Here is a 19,134-nt window from a genome sequence, read left to right on the forward strand (position 1 = left end):
CTGGGCATGGTGGCATGTGCTTGTAGTCCCAGCTACTCAGGAGGCTGAAGTGGGGAGGATCACCTGAGCCCAGAAAATCGAGGCTGCAGTGAGCCGTAACTGCACCCTTGCATTCCAGCCTGCGTGACAGAGTGAGACCCTGTCTCAAAAAAAAAAAAAAGAGAAAAACATACATTAAAAATAAATTTAGTGTAGCCTAAGTATACAGTAATTACAAAGTCTACACCAGTGTACAGTAATGTCCTAGGGCTTCATATTCACTCACCACTAACTTCACTGTGTCATCCAGAAAAACTTCCAGTCCTGAAACCTCCATTTATGGTAAGTGCCCTATATAGGCGTACTTCTTAAAACCTTTTATATCGTATTTTTATTGTGTCTTTTCTATGTTTAGATATGTTTAAATATACAAATACTTACCATTGAGTTACAATGGCCTATAGTATTTGGTACCATAACATGGTGTACAGGTTTGTAGCGTAGGAGCAATAGGCTAAACATATAGCCTAGGTGCGTAGTAGGCTACGCCATCTAGATTTGGGTAAGTACATTATGAGGTTTACACAATGACAAAGTTGTGTAATGATGCATTTCTCTGTATGTCTCCTGAAAGCTAAGTGACCCATAACTGTAGTGGAAAAACCATCCCAGTGTTTATGCTATTGATGTCATATATTTTACTTCTGAATATGTTGTAAACTCCACAATATATTTGTATTTTTTTGTTTTAAATAGCCAATTATCTTTTAAAGAATTTTTTTTTTTTTTTTTGAGACAGTCTTGCTCTGTCGCCCAGGCTAGAGTGCAGTGGCGCCATCTCGGCTCACGGCAACCTCTGCCTCCTGGGTTCAAGCGATTCTCCTGCCTCAGCGTCCTGAGTAGCTGGGATTACAGGTGCACCACCACGCCCAGCTAATTTTTGTATTTTTAGTAGAGACAGGATTTCACCATGTTGGCCAGGCTGGTTTTGAATTCCCGACCTCATGATCCACCTGCCTCAGCCTCCCAAAGTGCTGGGATTGCAGGTGTGAGCCACCACACCCAGCCAAGAAATTTAAATAAGAAAAAAAATTTTTTTTAATGTATCCACATGGTTATGATTTTTGGTGATCTTTATTCCTTTGCCTGTATCCAGATTTCAGTCTAGTATTATTTCTCCCTTGCTCAAAGGACATAATTTAACATTTTTTTTTTTTTTTAGGGGCCATCAGCTAGTGATGATTTACTTCAGCTTTTGTATCTCCGGAAAAGTGTTTCTTTCATCTTCTATTTCGCAAGATACATTTTCTGGGTGTAGAATCCTAGGTTGATAGTTTTTTTTTTCTTTTAGTACTTTAAAGATACTGTTCCACTGTCTACATGCTTGCATTTTTCTGTCAAGAAGTCTGTTATCAATCTTATCTCTGTATGATACATCATGACGTAGTTTTCTTCATGTTGCTTGTGTTGAGGTTCCTTGAGCTAAGAAAACTCGTGGTTGCATAGTTTCCATCAACTTTGGAAAATTTCCAGCCATTATTCTTTAAATATATGTTCTCTCTCTCCTTTCCTATCCTTCAGGGACTCCAATTACATGTATTTAGATTGCTGAAAATTGTCCTCCATTTATCTTTACTTACCATCTTTTTCAGTTTTTCCTTTCTCCGTATTTTATTTTGGATATTCTCTATTGTCTTAAAGTTCACTAATATTTTTTTGGCAATGTTTAATCTGTTATTGATCACATTAAATGTATTTTTCTATCTTATATATTGTAGTTTTTACCTATAGAAGTTAATATGGGTCTTATTTAAATCTTCCATGTCTCCACCTAATAGTCTCAATATTCCTTCTAACTTTTTGAATGTATGGACATGAATGTAAGGCATGTAGAAGATTGTTATAGCATTGTATATAAAGTAGTAGTAAGCTTTGGAAAACAGCCTAAATGTACAACAATAGAGGAATGGCTAAATATGACAATCTATATTATAAAATAATAGGCAGAAAGCAAAGAGAATCAAGCAATACTACGTTCTGATATGCAAAGAGCTCCAAAATGTATTGCTGAGTGAAAAAAAGTTGCAGAACAAATAGATACAGAATTACTCTCACGTTAAAAAATACATAACATACATATACACACACAGAACAATATTATTTTCTATGAAAACAATGGTAGATAGACCCTATGATGACTCCCAGTGATCCTGAATTCCTAGTATTCATCCTTTTATATTGTTCCCACTCATATTGATTAGGACAGACCTGTGTAACCAAAAGAATTGTTGCAGAATTGATGGTGTGTGACTTTCAAGGCTAGGTCACAAAAGATATTTTTGTTTCTGCTATGCTTTCTTGAGCCGCTTGTGCTGGTGGAAGCCAGCTACCACATTGTGAGTGTACTCAAGCAGCCCTAATAAGAAGTCATATTTCTTAGTATTTTTAGTATGATTGTGTCTCACACAATATCTGGGATATACTAATACTAAAATGTATTTATTATTTATCTGAAATGCAAATTTAGCTGCCTATTCCATATTTCTATTTGCTAAATATGGCAACCTTAGAAGGAGAGGAACTGAGGTTTGCCAATGGCCAATGACTGTCTCTTTATCCATGTGAGTGAGATGTTTGGAAAGTCCCAGTCAAGCCATCAAATGATTGCAGCCCCTGCATTCTTTTTATTTATTTAGTTAGTTAGTTATTTGAGATGGAGTCTTGCTCTGTCATCTAGGCTGGAGTGCAGTGGTGCAATCTCAGCTCACTGCAACCTCTGCCTCTGGGGTTCAAGCAATTCTTCTGCCTCAGCCTCCCGAGTAGCTAGGATTACAGGCGTGTGCCACCACGTCCAGCTAATTTTTGTATTTTTAGTAGAGACGGGGTTTCACCATGTTGGCCAGGCTGGTCTCAAACTCCTGACTTCAGGTGATTCGCCCACCTCAGCTTCCCAAAGTGCTGGGATTACAGGCGTGAGTCACTGTGCCTGGCCTATTATTTATTTTTTTGAGACAGGATCTCACTGTGTTACCCAGGCTGGAGTGCAGTGGCATGATCATTGTTCACTGCAACCTCAAACTTCTGGGCCCAGGCAATCCTCCTGCCTCAGCCTCCTGAGTAGCTAGGACTACAGCTGTGCACTGCCATGCCCAAATAATTTTTAAAAATTTTTTGTAGAGATGGGGTCTCACTATGTTGCCTAGGCTGGTCTCAAACTCCTGACCTCAAGAAATCCTCCTGCCTTGGCCTCTCAAAATGCTGGGATTACAGGCATAAGCCACCATACCTGGCTCCCTGCCAGCATCTTGACTGCAACCTCATAAGTCAGAACCACTCAGCTAAACCACTCTGGAATTCTTGACCCCCCAGATATTGTGTGAAATAGTAAATATTTATCATTGTTTTAAGCCACTAAGTTTTGGAGTAATTTCTTACGCAGCAATAGATAACTAACACAGGCACATACGCATTTAAATACATGCACAAAGAGAGATTTGGATAAACTTTAATCCTCTGGGAAGGGATTGACTTTAGGGGTTGGAGTTTAGGGCAACCTAATCTATCTATCTATCTATCTATCTATCTATCTATCTATCTATCTATCTATCATCTATCATCTATCTCTCTCTCTCTCTCTCTCTATCTATCTATCTAGAGAATGTAATTATGAGGAAGGAAAAATACATGCTATCCAAATATTAACAATGTCTATCAACTGATGTATGGATAAACAAATGTGGTATTCCATACAATGGAACATTGTTCAGCCACGAAAACGCTTACAATACAATACAGCATTTCATGCTTATAACTGTTCATGCTTATAACATAGATGATCGTTGAAAACATGGAAAGTGAAAGAGGCCAGAAATAAAACACCACATAAAACCTGTGAGATAATAAATGTTTCTTGCTTTAAGCCACTACATTTTGGGGTAATTCGTTACGTAGCAATATGTAACCAATACGGTGGGTTTGTAAATATTGGTGTGAATAAAGGAGTATAGAGAAATGTCTAGCACATCACAGGACACCATAATAAATGTTGGCTGGTATGAGTGGAAAAGATGTGTCCAGTTCCAGAGATTATCCCTTGTGGGAGACCCGGGACAAGGAGGAGAAGCACACAAGGGCAGGACCTCAGCACTCACCCCAGCTGGACAGAGCCTGCTCAGGTTACCCTCTGCCTGTTCTGGAGGAAGAGGACATGAAACACACACACACTCCCTCACTCCTTAATCTACATCTTCTCCTCTTAGGGTACCATCACCTTGTCCATAGCATAGAGTTAAGTAAATACTAGTTGTACAATATGTAACTAGTATATAACTAGTAACTATTTATGTAGCTGATACATAGTAATTCAGTAGCTGATATTTCCAGTTGCCCATCTTCTGCAGGGAACCCTCTCTTTGCCTCAAAGCAAACAGCCCCCAGCCTGCCTGCACGGAAGGCCTGGGTATGAGATAAGGGATTACCTTTCTCCTGCTCTGCTTCTGTGCTGGGAGTGAACCCCTTGTTCTCTAGGGAGAGGGCTTCTTCCCATTCAGTGGAAAAAATGTCTGTGACTCCTGTCCCTTCCTCAAGGGAAGGAAATATGACCAGTGTGTCTCCAGTCTGTGTGCACAATCCTTCTAATGGCAAAAAATTCCCAAGGACTCCTGGTGTTGACCAGTCAATTTTGTTATAATATTACTTAAGTATGTAACCACGTATAACTATATGCATATAACTCTTACGTGACTATAACACTCAAAGCAAATTTACAAACTAAATACAAACAGAATTGCAAAACCTGTAAAATTCAAATGAAAAAACACAAATGTATTTTTTTTTTCTTTTTGTATCTAAGTCACACCTCCTGCCAGGAATGAGCACCTGTCAGCCGGAGCACAGTTTCTCCCTGGACATGCTGTGCTGGGGCTTGCTAGGTGGGCCACTCACCTCTCCCCGCAGTTTTCCTTGATTAGAACCCTTCCAAATCTTCCCTTCTAACAACACATCTTGGGGTCATTTGGTTTCCACGTGGTGTGAGCACATCATTTAGGGATCAGGTCTACCTCTGTGTGTGTGTGTGTGTGTGTGTGTGTGTGTGTGTGTGTGTGTTTTCCCTCCTCATTAGCTCTGAATAATTAAAGTAGCCAAAGCCACAGGTAAACAAATACAAATGGGGCCACTGGAACTGGGAGGCAGGTCTTTGTTTTAAGACGGCCACAGACAGAGTATCATTCTGCCATCCAGACTGGAGTGCAGTGGCGTGATCTTGGCTCACTGCAACCTCCGCCTCCTGGATTCAAGCAAATTCTCCTGCCTCAGCCTCCTGAGTAGCTGAGATTACAGGCACCTGCCACCATGCCCGGCTACTTTTTGTGTTTTTAGTAGAGACGGGGCTTCACCATGTTGGCCGGGCTGGTCTCAAATTCCTGATCTCAGGTGATTCGCCCACCTTGGCCTCCCGAAGTGCTGGGATTACAGGTGTGAGCCACCGTGCCCAGCCCAGTGTTCATTTTTTAAAATACAGCAAATGAAAACACCAAATAATTTATTTTAGTGATTCTTATACCCCCAAGAACACCTGAGTTAAAAATAAACTGGTATAGGAGAAAAGCAATTGTCTCTGACGTGGTAGCCCTCACTTTCTGCTCTGTTCCTTAACAGAGGATTAAAGGAAGTGAAAGTGTATCTATGAAAGTGCTTGCCAAACTATCAAGCACAATCAAAATGTAAACTCTTATGCTTAGAAGGAAGGATACAAAGTACTTTGAAGTCACATTGTCACTTGGCCAGATCCCTTGTGGCAGCCTCAGTTTTCTTATCTGGAAAGTGGGAATAAAAACTACTACCTCGAGTAGTAAGTGATGACATAGGCAAAAGCACTTTATGAATTTAGCAAATGTTTAGGAAGCACCTCCCTTGGGCCAGGCACATGGCTTTTCTTCCTTTCTCTCTTTGGGCCTCATTTTTCATCTAGGAATTGCAGCATTTGGGCTGAGGGCTCTCTTTGTTCCTGCCACTCTGGCTTAGCCCTTAGGTTTCTGTCTGCAGTTATAATTCAATCAATCAATCAATCAATCAATCAATGCAAACTTACTGATCATCAGTCAGGTGCCCTGTGCTGTGAGGGCCACAGAGAAGTGGAAATCAAATAAACATTTACCAGTTTGTAGTTTTATCGTCTTGAAAATTAGAGTCCCTGGGGTTTTTGTTGTTGTTTACTTTTATTTTAATTATTTTATTATTTATTTATTTTTGAGATGGAGCTTGCCCCATCACCCAGGCTGGAGTGTAGTGGTGCAATCTTGGCTCACTGCAACCTCCGACTCCCGGGTTCAAGTGATTCTCCTGCCTCAGGCTCCCGTGTAGCTGGGATTACAGGTGCCTGCCACCACACCCAGCTAATTTTTGTATTTTTAGTAGAGACAAGATTTCACCATATTGGCCAGGCTGGTCTCGAACTGCTGACATTAGGTGATCCGCCTGCTTCGGCCTCCCAAAGTGCTAGGACTACAGGTGTGAGCCACTGCGCCTGGCCTATTTTTATTTTTATTTTGAGACAGAGTCTTGCTCTGTCACCCAGGTGGGAGTGCAGTGGCGTGATCTCAGCTCACTGCAACCTCCGCCACCTGGGTTTGGGATTACAGGCGCATGCCACCACACCTGGCTAATTTTTGGAGTTTTAGTAGAGATGGGGGTTTCACCATGTTGGTCAGGCTGATCTCGAACTCGTGACCTCAGGTGATCCACCTGCCTTGGCCTCCCAAAGTGCTGGGATTGTAGGCGTGAGCCACTGTGCGCGGCCACCTATTTTTATTTTTAAATGTTTATTTTTTTAATTGACAAGTAAACACTGTATATATTTATGGTGTGCACCATGATGTTCTGACATATGTATACATTGGGGAAGGAGCCCCAAGTCTTAAAAAGAAGTGTTGTAAAGCAGCTCGTGCCTGGCACTTTTCAGTAATATTTAGTTTCATCCCAGCAAAGTCCCAATTCATTTCATAGTACCCTTGGTTGTTTGTCACTACAGTGTAAAGTTCTGGAAAGAGCGATCCATATTGTAATCCCCTTTGTGTTCACACTGCTCAGCACAACGTTTTGGGCACAGGTGCTCAACCACTAAGTTTTAAACGAATGTAGTTGAACTCGCATGGAGAAGCAGCACCATCTTCTGGCTGATGTGGGTAATGCTGCACAGGGCCAGAGAGCGGTTCAATTAGAGAGGCTGGCAACTCAGAGGTGTGTATGGGTGCGCGCGTGTGTGCGTGTGAGCGTGCGTACATGTGTATTCAAGTGGAGATGAATGCACTCTTTCCTCAACTTTGCCATCCTCTACTATCAGAGTTTTAGCCTGAGGATGGTTGAGGCATCCTGGCCTTTAGAGTGAGAAGTTTGCTTTGGGGAAAACCTGATCTGAATTCACCCGTCTGCAATGTGGCGAATCAGGCCCAGAGAAGTTAAGGCTGGCTCAGGGTCACCCTGCAAGGTGGTGGCAGGGCCAGGCTGGAGTCATCACTCCTGACTCTTCATCCAGGACTCAGAATTCCAGGGACCACTTTCCTCCTGAATGCTGAAGTTTTTGCCTTCCTAAAGCCATAATCTTTGTAGTGGATGTAGAACTCGGGAAAAGTCATTTGGTTATTAATGGTTGCAGACAGGGAGCAAGGATGGCAAGTTGGAGGAAAAAACATTTATTTATTGAACATGCTATGTGCCAGGTACTGTGTATGCACAGACTACCATCTGTACAATGGAGGTAATAATAGCAGCTCTTTCAGAGCATTGTTGTAAATAAAGTAATATAAATGTAGTAATATATGTAAAATGCTTACATATACTTAAAGTTGCTGGAATATCATGAGCACTCATATGTTTTAGTTTCTACATCAGTTAGCTTTTCTTGGATGCAATTATTTGGAAACAGTCTGATCCTTTTAGGTCTTGCTTTTATTAGGGAATTCCGGAGGAGTGTTCTGTCTCGGACCAATTATTCCCCACTGTCGAGGAGTGGCCTTCCCGCATATTCTACTCAATTCCAGTCTAGCTGGAGGCAGCGGGCACTGTTTCTGGCTCTGTGTGAGTCCTGGGCACTGTTCTGTCCTCGGGTGGTTTCCTCACACGCACGAGCTGTTGAGTACACTGCTGAATACTTGAGGGGCACCCTCTGCACATCTCTGAGGCTCTCTGTGCAGCTCTCTCCTCCCCAGTACTCTGTCCTAAGAACTCTGACCACCTTGATCTCCTGGGACTCTGCTGTGTCTCCTCAACTCAGAAGCTCCCTGGCTCCACCTGGGTTCCCCTTGTCTGTACTGTGGCCTGGAAACATTTTTCTAGGCTGTGAGCTGGCGCTGTCATGGAGTTCATGTGGTTTTCCCATCTCTCGCATCACCATCCTTTGTGATGCACCCAATGTCCAGATTCTTGCCTGGTTATTTTGGCTGTTTCAGGCAGGAAGATAAATCTGGTTCGTGTTACTTCATCTTGGGCAAAGCCTAAGCCCATCAATTGATTTTACAGCTTTAAACAGCAGCCATCTATTTACTCATGATTGGCAGGTTGGCGATTTGGGCTGAGCAGTTCTGCTGGCCACGGCTGGGCTCACTCCTGGACCTGCAGTCAGCCTTGTGTCAGTGAGGTGGCTCTGTTTCCTGGGCATTTGCTGGCTGTTGACTGGAGTGAAGAAAGCAACTGGGCCACATGTCTCTCCTCCTCCAGCAGGCTAGCCTGAGCTTGTGGGTTCCTAGAGCACAAGAGAGCAAGCCCCTGTGATGAGCACTTTTCACGTCTATTCTAGAATCACTTTTGCTATTGTCCCTTTGTCCAAAGACAATGATCTACCCAGATCCAAGAGGTTGAGAAATGGACTTCACCTCTTGATGGGAGGAACTAGGAGGTCCCACTGCAGGGGCATAGGTACAGGTAGGCAAGAATGCATAGCCATTTTTGCCATGCCTATCATAGCTATTACTATTTCTTTGTAAGCCTCACAACAAGCCAGGAGGTTGATCTTATCATGGACAATTTATGGAAGAGAAAACTGAGGCTCAGAGAGGTTGAGAGACTTGCATAAGATCTCACAGCTAGTAGGAAGCAAAGCCAGGATTTGGATCAGGATCTGCCTGCCTCTGAGCCCAGTGGGGTGTGTGTGTGTGATTCTGTATTCAACACCATCAACTGTTTATCCTCGGCCCTGGTCCCTGATGTGAGGCACTCCCTGAAGCTGCCCATGCTCCAGATCCTTCCTGACACTCTCCCACTCCTGACCCCAAACAGAAGGCCATGGCCCTGGGTCCCTCCTGTCAGTGCCTGTGGGGCTTGTGGACACTGAAGGAGACGTCTGTGTGTCAGTGTCTGTGTGTAGGGGAGCTCACAGGGCTGATGACATATGTCCCCAGCTAGCGTGTTCCTCAGTGGATTGTGAGTTCCCTCCTCTCTATGCTCCTCTGTTACTCCTGCCTGGGATGTTCCAAAAGCCTCCTGGCCTCCCTAGCTTCCCTGACCCCATCCCTCCCTCGGGTTGAGGCCAGGTGGGCCCTTGAGGGTCCATGCTTGACTGCAGTGCTGTTCCATCCTCGGTCCTTCAGTGGCTTCTGATTTTTTTTCCTGGATAAACAGTAAATTCATTTTCCCAGCACCCAGTCCTTCCACAATCTCACCCTAACCTACTTTTCTGCTTTATTTCTGAACACCCATGCTAATGTCCTCCGTAATTGAGTGAAGGGCACCATGGCTTGGCCTCCCTGGGCTGGCCCCTGGGTGGTCCTTCCCTCCATCTCCACACACCCACTCCTCCTGCCTCCCGTATCACCCACCTGCGCTCCAGGCTGTGTGTGATGTCTGATCATTTCATTCAGGCCCCAAACTTCCTAAGAGAGCGGACTGTCTCATTTGTGCTTGACCAACTGAGAAAGCCAAGGCCTGGGAGGGGATTGGGAGGACTCTCTGGCTTTGTGTGGCACTCTCAGCCCAGTGAGAGGCACGGGGCTGAGGTTGCAGAATACAACCTGCAATTCTAACCCAAGATTGGTGCTGCAACAAAGCAACTGGATCCCTGTGGCTGAATAGCACCCTGTGGACTCTGTAGCTATGTCCACTGCTCCTCGTGACCTTGGGGGAGAGGAGAGAGTGCCCATAAAGGCTAGGTGTGCATGCACCAGTGGGGTAGCAGAGAAGTTGGGGCAGGCCACAAAGTTGTGTGGAGGGGGTCAGACCAGGGGCCAGTGAGGGGCACTGCCTTTGGTTGGGGTAGTCACCAATGCTGCTCACTGAACATTTCTTTTCCCCTCCAGGCACACATTGAGGTAGGTGGACCACGCACTTACCTTGACTAATGGAATGTGGATGAGTGACATCTGTCACATCTAGGCGGGAGCTGTAAGAACCCATGCTGAATTGCCACAACCCCTACCCACCAAGATGAATGAAGTCTCATTAACCTGGGTTCCTGAGGGATGAAGATAAGCAGATCCACCTGCCCTCCCATACCCAACATGAGATTTGGGGTTCATTTGTTATAGTGACATAACGAACTCATCCTGAAGGTACACCTGAAGAGGGCAGGATTTCAGAATTTGAAGGAAAGTGGAGAGAAAGCCTTGGTGGATTTCTTGGCACATGTGTCGGCCTCAGAGAAGGCCTAGAGGGGAGGGGAGGGGGCTGGGAAGACAGAGACTACTTTTGGCTCTCTGCCTCTCTCCAGTTGACCCTAGTTCTTGGGATTTGGGGATGGTAACACTGACTGTTTCCCCATAATACAACCATGCTCCATCTCCCCAGACCTGGATTAGAATCTTGGCTTGGCCATGCACTGGCTTTAGCCTTGGGCAACTCACCTTAGCTCTGTTATGATTCAGGTTCCTTATCTGTAAAAGGGATTGGAGAGCACCTATCTTGAGGATTTGAGATAACACATATAAAACACTCTTCATGTGGTGGACACTCACTAGCTGGCTGCTGATTTTTATTCTTTTTCTTCTCAATCTACTATTCCCAGTGGTGGGTTGGGGAGTGGGAGAGATGGCTACAGCCACCTGAGACCACCTTCCCCACTCAACTCACTTTCTCAGCTGGCCTGAGCTATTGATGTTGCCAAGACAATGACGACATGTGGACCATCCCCAAAAGATGCTGTGGTCTGTGGTCAGACCCCTTGGTCTGCCTGAGTGTGAGTGTGTGTGTACACACACACATGCATGCACAGGCAGCCAAAATTAGAAAAAACAATGGCCTGAAATTAGCAAAAAAAAAATTGTTTCTGGAAAAATTTGCACCAACTGCTTGGGAATGTGAAGACAAAGGCAAGCAAAGGCCAAGTCAGAGATCAATGGGCCTAACGCAAGTAATGGCAATGATGATGATGGTGATAGTGATGGTGATGGTGATAATGATGATAGTGATGGTGTCAGTGATGGTGATGATGGTGATGATGGTGATGATTGTGATGATGATGGTGATGATGGTGATGATTGTGATGGTGACGGTGATGATGGTGATGATGATGGTGATGCTGTTGATGATGGTGATGCTGGTGATAGTGATGGTGATGATGGTGATGGTGATGGTGACGGTGATGATGGTGATGATGATGGTGATGCTGGTGATGATGGTGATGCTGGTGATAGTGATGGTGATGATGATAGTGATGATGGTGATGGTGACGGTGACGGTGATGGTGATGGTGACAGTGATGGTGATGATGATGGTGGTGATGGTGATGGTGACGGTGACAGTGATGATGATGGTGATGGTGACAGTGATGATGATGGTGATAATGATATTAACTACATTTCTTGAGCTCCAGCAGATGGATGTAATGGTTCGGAGCAGGTCTCTGATGTCAGCAAACTCTGGGTTTGAATCCACTTCTGCTTCTCCAGGACTTGAGAGGCATATTGGTTAACCTCTCAGTTACTCTTTGGCAAATGTGGAATAGTAGTCCTTACCTTTTAGGGTTGTGAAGATGAAACGAGATAACATGTGAATTCTCAGCTTGGAGCCCAGTACACAGCAGCACTCAGTATGTAGTGAATTTTGTTAGGACAATATTACTCTCTTGGGCTAGGTAATGTGCTGGGCACTTCACATACATCTCCCCAGAAGGTTGCCATGATAGTACTAGGATCCTCATTTTGCAGCTGAGGAAACAGAGAACAGAGCCCACATAGCATCTCAAAGTCACTTAGCTTCTAAGTAAAAACCAGAATTTGAACCCTGGTTGATCTTACTCCAAAGCCTTAGCCTTAGGTATAAAGGCTTGTGGTAGGTTTTTCATGATAGCAAAATATTAAAAATATAATTACCACGAGTAGGGGATTGGTAAAACAAGTTACAGGACATCCTCACAATACACACAGTTGCAAACAAAGTATTTAGGAAGATTTTCAAGATATGTTAAGAGAAAAGAACACAGTATAGAACACCATACAGTATATTACTAGTTCTATGAAAGAGGGTGATTAATATATAAATATATGTGTTTGTTTATATATGCACAGGACACACAAGAAACCAATGACATTAGTTGCCTATCAGGAAGGGAACTAGGTGGCAGGGTGACATGGATGGGAGGGATACTTTACTATGTACCTTCTTTTTTTTTTTTTTTAGATGGAGTTTCACTCTGTCACCCAAGCTGGAGTGCAGTGGCGTGAACTTGGATCACTGCAACCTCCGCCTCCCAGATTCCAGTGATTCTCCTGCCTCAGCCTCCCGAGTAGCTGGGATTACAGCCGTGCACCACCATGCCCAGCTAATTTTTGTATTTTTAGTAGAGATGGGGTTTCACCATGTTGGCCAGGGTGGTCTCGAACTCTTGACCTTTTGATCCACCCACTTCTGTCTCCCAAAGTGCTGGGATTACAGGCGCGAGCCACCGTGGCCGGCCTGCTGTGTACCCTTTCATATTTGTGTGTGTGTGTGTGTGTGTGTGTGTTTTGTGGTTCAGAGCTGATCTGTAAATTAATGTGTAAATAATTAACGTGATTTCACTGACTTCATTTTTTATCACCCTCCCCCACTCTCAGTCCCTACAGCCACATTGGGTTCTTGTGTTCCTCAAACATTCATTCCAGCCCAGGGCCTTTAAACTTGATTTTGTCCATGAGACCCTCTTCCCCTGATACTTGCCTTTCCTTCACCACATTCAAGTCTCTGCCCAGATGCCATCCTTCAGAGAGGCCTTTCCTGACCATGTGACCCAAAATAACCACCACTGTTCATTGTTGCTTTATTTTCTTTACATCACTACGCACTGTCTCAAATTATATTATCCTGTTTTTCTGTGTATTTACTTGTTTCTTTTCTATTTCCCCCACTAGAATGTAAGTTCCAATAGGACGAAGATTTTTGTCTGTTATGTATCCTAGTGTATGATACATGATGGACACTTAATAAATATTTGCTGGTTGAATTAATGAGCAGACAAGCATAACCTTTCTCTGTGATATTTATTACAGATAAATATGTTAATTTATTAATCAATTAATTGAACATATATTTATCGAATGTATAACATATTATAAAACAGTCAAAAGTCCCCACCCTCATGGGGCTTTTATTCTCATTGATTGATTGAGTCATTTATTTACTGACACACAACTACAAGCCAGGCTCTATGCTAGGTACTTCAGAAGAGACAATGACAAAAAGCAGGTGTTTTTTCTTTAAGACACTTGTACTTGTTTAAGGAGTAGGGATGGAAGTGGGAGTAGGAGTGGGAAAAGATTTGGTTGCACAGTACAAAATCTGAAATGGTGCTGTAGGGCTGGGAATGAAGATGAGGGAGAAAGACCTTATTTGCATTCTCTGATGTCTTAGGCTCTAGGGAGAGTGACAGAAATCAAGAGAGAAGAAGAAGTGTTGATGGAAAAACAAGTGGTCCAGAACTGTAACAGAAGAAAACAGGAAAAATTGTACTAGACTTCACTTTCTACCAGAGATGCAGGCAGGAAGCAGCCCCATGTAGCGTCTACTGTCGTACTCATAGGACACCAGCTACACACCATGAAACAGGGGCCTCAGTCACAAAACATCCTGTCTGAAAGGTTCATGCATGTCACACAATAGGGGCTTAAGTAAATATTTGTTGGGTGAATTGAGCACATAAGTATAACCCTTTGCTGTAATAAATGTGTTAATTAATTGAACAAAATTTATTCAGTGCCTACTATGATATTTTGTTGGGAGGAGTTTTCTAAGCCTGACTTGGAGGAAGACCATGGATTTAACCTGCAAGGTGTCCACTGCCAGCCTTGATGGGCCCTTCTGGAGGGACTTGCAGGGTGAGGTGAGCGTTGGGAGCTTTTTTAGGTGTTTGTACCCGTGTGCTACTGTCCATGGTCCTGAAACACCACCCTTGCTCTTTAGGACATGAATGCTTCTTCTAATACAAGAACATTGGTGACTTGTGTCCAGCATCTTTCAAAAATCCTGAAATAGATAAGGAAGAAGAAGGTAGAGGAATATAGGATATGTAGGTGGGAAGAGAATACACAGAGGATCTTAGAAAGGCACAGCCCCAAGACAGTGTCAGGGAGTTCCTCGGCTTTGAAATATTAATATGTATGCACTTCCACCATGAAGAAAACCATCCTAGACCTACAACGGCCAAAACACTGTAAAGCTGAAGAATAGGAGAAATTTCTGCATGAGGCTAAGCAAAGGTGACTATGAACACTATTGGGACAGCGATATCAAGATGGCTCAAGTGAAATACTAGTTATTATATCAAAGAGTCATGATAAAATTAAGCCATATGGAGAATTTTACATATTTATTACATACTCATTATGTAATATGTATAATATATAATATATAAATTACATATTTTATGTCATATATAATACATTATATATTTTATATGTAATGATAATGTACACAATATGTAATATTCCTCATAACATATTCATTATAAAATTAAGCCATATGGAAAAGTTTAAAGAAGAAACAAACTACCCAGTTCTATCACTTCGAAATATCATAGTTCAGGCCGGGAGTGGTGGCTCACGCCTGTAATCCCAGCACTTTGGGAGGCTGAGGCAGGTGGATCACAAGGTCAGGAGTTCGAGACCAGCCTGACCAACATGGAGAAACCCTATCTCTACTAAAAATACAAAAATTAGCTGGGCGTGGTGGCGCGTGCCTGTAATCCCAGCTACTCAGGCTGAGGCAGGAGAATCTCTTGAACCCGGAGGTGGAGGTTGCAATGAGCTGAGATCTTGCCACTGTACTCTAACCTGGACAACAGAGTGAGACTCCACCTCAAAAAAAAAATGATAGTTCATCAAATATAGGTTTTGATTATACTTCAAATCATTTTTTATATCACTAAAAAATCCTACCAATTAAACCATAACAAAATGCTTTATGTAATCTAGAATTTTTATTAAAAGAGCTGTTTTAAACTTGTATAAATACATATTTTATAGCATGTTACTCATATACAAACGTAAACAAAAAATATAAGAAACAAATTGGTCCAATATCTTTCTAAAACACCTTCACATTTAGCGTTCAACTCTTCCGAATCACCTTTTGACTCAGTCATTTGTGTGTGTGTGTGTGTGTATACAATATCTTTTGTGCATCAAGAGTATCAATGATGCAACATTTCTTAAAAGAGTGCTCAGCTTCATGCCTGTAATCCCAGGCCTTGGGAGGCCAAGGCGGGCAGTTCACGAGGTCAGGAGATCAATGCCATCCTGGCTAACACGGTAAAACCCTGTCTCTACTAAAAATACAAAAAATTACCCAGGTGTGGTGGCGGGCACCTGTAATCCTAGCTACGCGGGAGACTGAGGCAGGAGAATCACTTGAACCCGGGAGGCAGAGGTTGCAGTGAGCCGAGATCACACCACTGCACTGCAGCCTGGGCAACAAGAGTGAAACTCCGTTTCAAAAAAAAAAAAAAAGAGTGTTCAGCTATTGTCTCTGGACTTTATTTCCAAGGCACTGCTTGAAGTTTTGATGCTGGAACTTGCTTGATCTTACCAGAAGATGTCAGCAATGACAACTACTTCATGGCTGCCACCTGGCTGCCAGCCATTGTGTGGTCACTAGATTTCAGAGTTTTTTATATGTGAAAAAAAGAATCAGTATTTTAGAATGGGTGAAGACAGTAACTGGTAAACATTATTTCAAATATCTTTCTATGCTTATAAACAAAAAGAAGAATAAATGGATAGAAAGAGAAAGTTTTAGATAAGGTTAGACAAAAATGATTTTGTAAAAATTAATCCCTACTCTACATTTTATCAAAAATACAAATTAAGCTTCTGACATTTTAATGAAATTCAACAGAAGAAAAATAAATTGAAGTAGAGCTGAAGGAATGGCTATACTTTAAATAATGTTTCCACCCCAGGAGATATTAATTACTAAAAGGATTCCTATAAGGTTAAGGACAAGTGGTTATGAAAACCATAAAATCATAAAGAGGTTGGAGTCACTGATTTTTCAAACCTCACACATTTCGATTTCAGACAGTATTGATTGATCCCCCGCTATAAAAGGTGAGATGGTTAGCACAGTTACACTTCCTCCCTCCTCCCTTTGCCAATCTCTCAATTTTGTTGCTTATGTTGATTTTTCTCTTGTTGGGATTTACATTATTTATATTCTGTTTTGTAATTGTAATTCCTAGCATTTATAATTAGTGTCTAAAGCTGACTTCCCAATCTTTTTGCACTGTCTTCATTCTTTTTTTTTTTTTGAGATGGAGTTTCGCTCTTGTTGCCCAGGCTGGAGTGCAATGGCGCGATCTCAGCTCGCGCAACCTCCGTCTCCCGGGTCCAAGTGATTCTCCTGCTTCAGCCTCCCAAGTAGCTGGGATTACAGACATGCACCACCAAGCCCGGCTAATTTTGTATTTTTTTTTTAATTAGAGATGGGGTTTCTCCGTGTTGGTCAGTCAGGGTGGTCTCAAACTCCTGACCGCAGGTGATCCACCCGCCTTGGCCTCCCAAAGTGCTGGGATTACAGGTGTGAGCCACCACCTCTGGCTCTTCTTCATTCTTAAGTCCTTTTGGCTTTGTAATGATATCTTTTCAAAGTAAGACATGCACATCGTTTAAAAAGTCAAGTTTTACCACTTGGCCCTAAATGAAAAATTGCATTTCTCTGCTCCCTATTTTCACTTATCCAAACCTCACAGCTCTGAGGGAGTAATGCCTACCTCTTACAACGATCTCGTTTGCTGTCGTGTTCACAGCCCCCAAACAGTGACTTCTTGCTATGGCAGCTGAGCTTTTCGATGATTTACTAGACCCCTCCTAACACACATATACATACACTCAGCCTCCTCTCATCCTCCACATATAATTATCACCAATTTTCATTAAATCAAGATCCAGTGCAGAGGCCTGCCAACATACGTGACACCTGTACTGGATAATTTTTTATCACCTAAGAGGTGATAAAAATATAATAATCATGCAATAAAGCAAATAGGTAATAGTAAGGAAAAGAAACAGTGAACCTTTTTTGGACGTCATATAACTAATAACAGTAAAAAATAAAAAATGAATATTGCAGTACTAAAAAAGAAAAAGCAATCATCCTAATATTGCGTTGTTTTTAGTGTTAGGTGCTTTGGATGCACCAGCTTGTAATTTTTTAGCTTTTTCAGTAACTTTATGTAATGTTGAAGGTATTATATATGTCAAGATAGAGCCATATATTGCTTTTTTACATTTTTTTCCTTACTGAAGTCCACTGGATTAATATTGTTTCATGTTAGTATGGGTACCTCACTTCAAATTGCTTTATAAAATTCAGAGTAATTACAAACTGAATCAGTTGCTGGTTTCACAATATTACAAATGACCACAAGTTCTTCCAAGCTCCTGCAGGACAAAAAGCACAACATTTATCAAAGAATTCTTATATCTATGTAACAGAATTTTTGTCCTTTAGTTACAATCTGATATATTAATATTTTAGGTAAGTAATTGTTCAATAACTATTAAGTGATCTTTAAAAATAAAACAAATGTCTCCAAAGGGTACCATTTAGGAAATTACTAATAATAACGCTAATTATACATTACATTTTTCTGGATTCATTCTTTAGTTTTAAAAACTAATAATTAATGGCCAGGCGTGGTGGCTCACGCTTGTAGTCTCAGCACTTTGGGAGGCCGAGGCAGGTGGATCACGAGGTCAGGAGATAGAGATCATCCTGGCTAACGTGGTGAAACCCCATCTCTCCTAAAAATATAAAAAAATTAGCCGGGCATGGTGGCGGGCGCCTGTAGTCCCAGCTACTCGGGAGGCTGAGGCAGGAGAATGGCGTGAACCCGGGAGGCGGAGCTTGCAGCGAGCCGAGATCGCGCCACTGCACTCCAGCCTGGGCGACAGAGCGAGACTCTATCTCAAAACACACAAGCAAACAAAAACCTAATAATTAAAAAAAAGAATAAATTTTAGGCCGGGCGCAGTGGCTCACCCCTATAATCCCAGCACTTTAGGAGGCCGAGGCAGGTGGATCACCTGTGGTCAAGAGTTCGAGACCAGCCTGACCAACATGGCGAAATCCTGTCTCTACTAAAAATACAAAAATCAGCTGGGTGTGGTAGCGGGTGCCTGTAGTTCCAGCTACTCAGGAGGCCCAAGCAGGAGAGTAGCTTGAACCTGGGAGGTGGAGGTTGCAGTGAGCCAAGATGGCGCCATCGCACTCCAGCCTGGGTGGTAAGAGCGAAACTCCGTCTCAAAAAATTGTTTTTAAAATTATTTAAATTAAGTAAAGCATATCATATATGAACAAAAACTGGCATTTACCAACCAAAAATATTATATTGTACCTTTTTGTTTGCACTGTTTCATTATTTTTAAACTCCAAGTGATTTGCACAGAATGACAAGATGAAGAAGTTATGCTTCTTTGTCATTACAATACTGTGCTTGCATTATTTTTAATCTACTGTTTAAAAGCAGGAATGTGTGGTACCACAGGGGTGGAGACATAAACTGCACTAGAAATGAACCTGAACAACGATTCTGAACCATTATAAGTTTACTCTCAAACAATTGCCTGTAGCTGAATGTGTGTGTGTTGGAGATGGAATGTACAACTGGGAGTTTCTCAGTTAGCTTTCGTGTAAAACATAAAATGTTTATTAAAGGATAAATAATAAGAAAGTGTTCATTTGAAGCTTGCAAAT

The 19,134-nt window shown here is 42.4% G+C and overlaps 1 pseudogene; it reads left to right on the plus strand.

Moving 5' to 3' along the window:
* The first annotated feature begins 14,194 nt into the window (after positions 1-14,194).
* LOC129470045 (uncharacterized) overlaps positions 14,195-19,134 on the plus strand; it is a 34,663-nt pseudogene continuing 29,723 nt past the window's right edge.

Source organism: Symphalangus syndactylus, chromosome 20 (assembly GCF_028878055.3).
Source record: "Symphalangus syndactylus isolate Jambi chromosome 20, NHGRI_mSymSyn1-v2.1_pri, whole genome shotgun sequence".
Lineage (NCBI taxonomy): Eukaryota > Metazoa > Chordata > Mammalia > Primates > Hylobatidae > Symphalangus > Symphalangus syndactylus.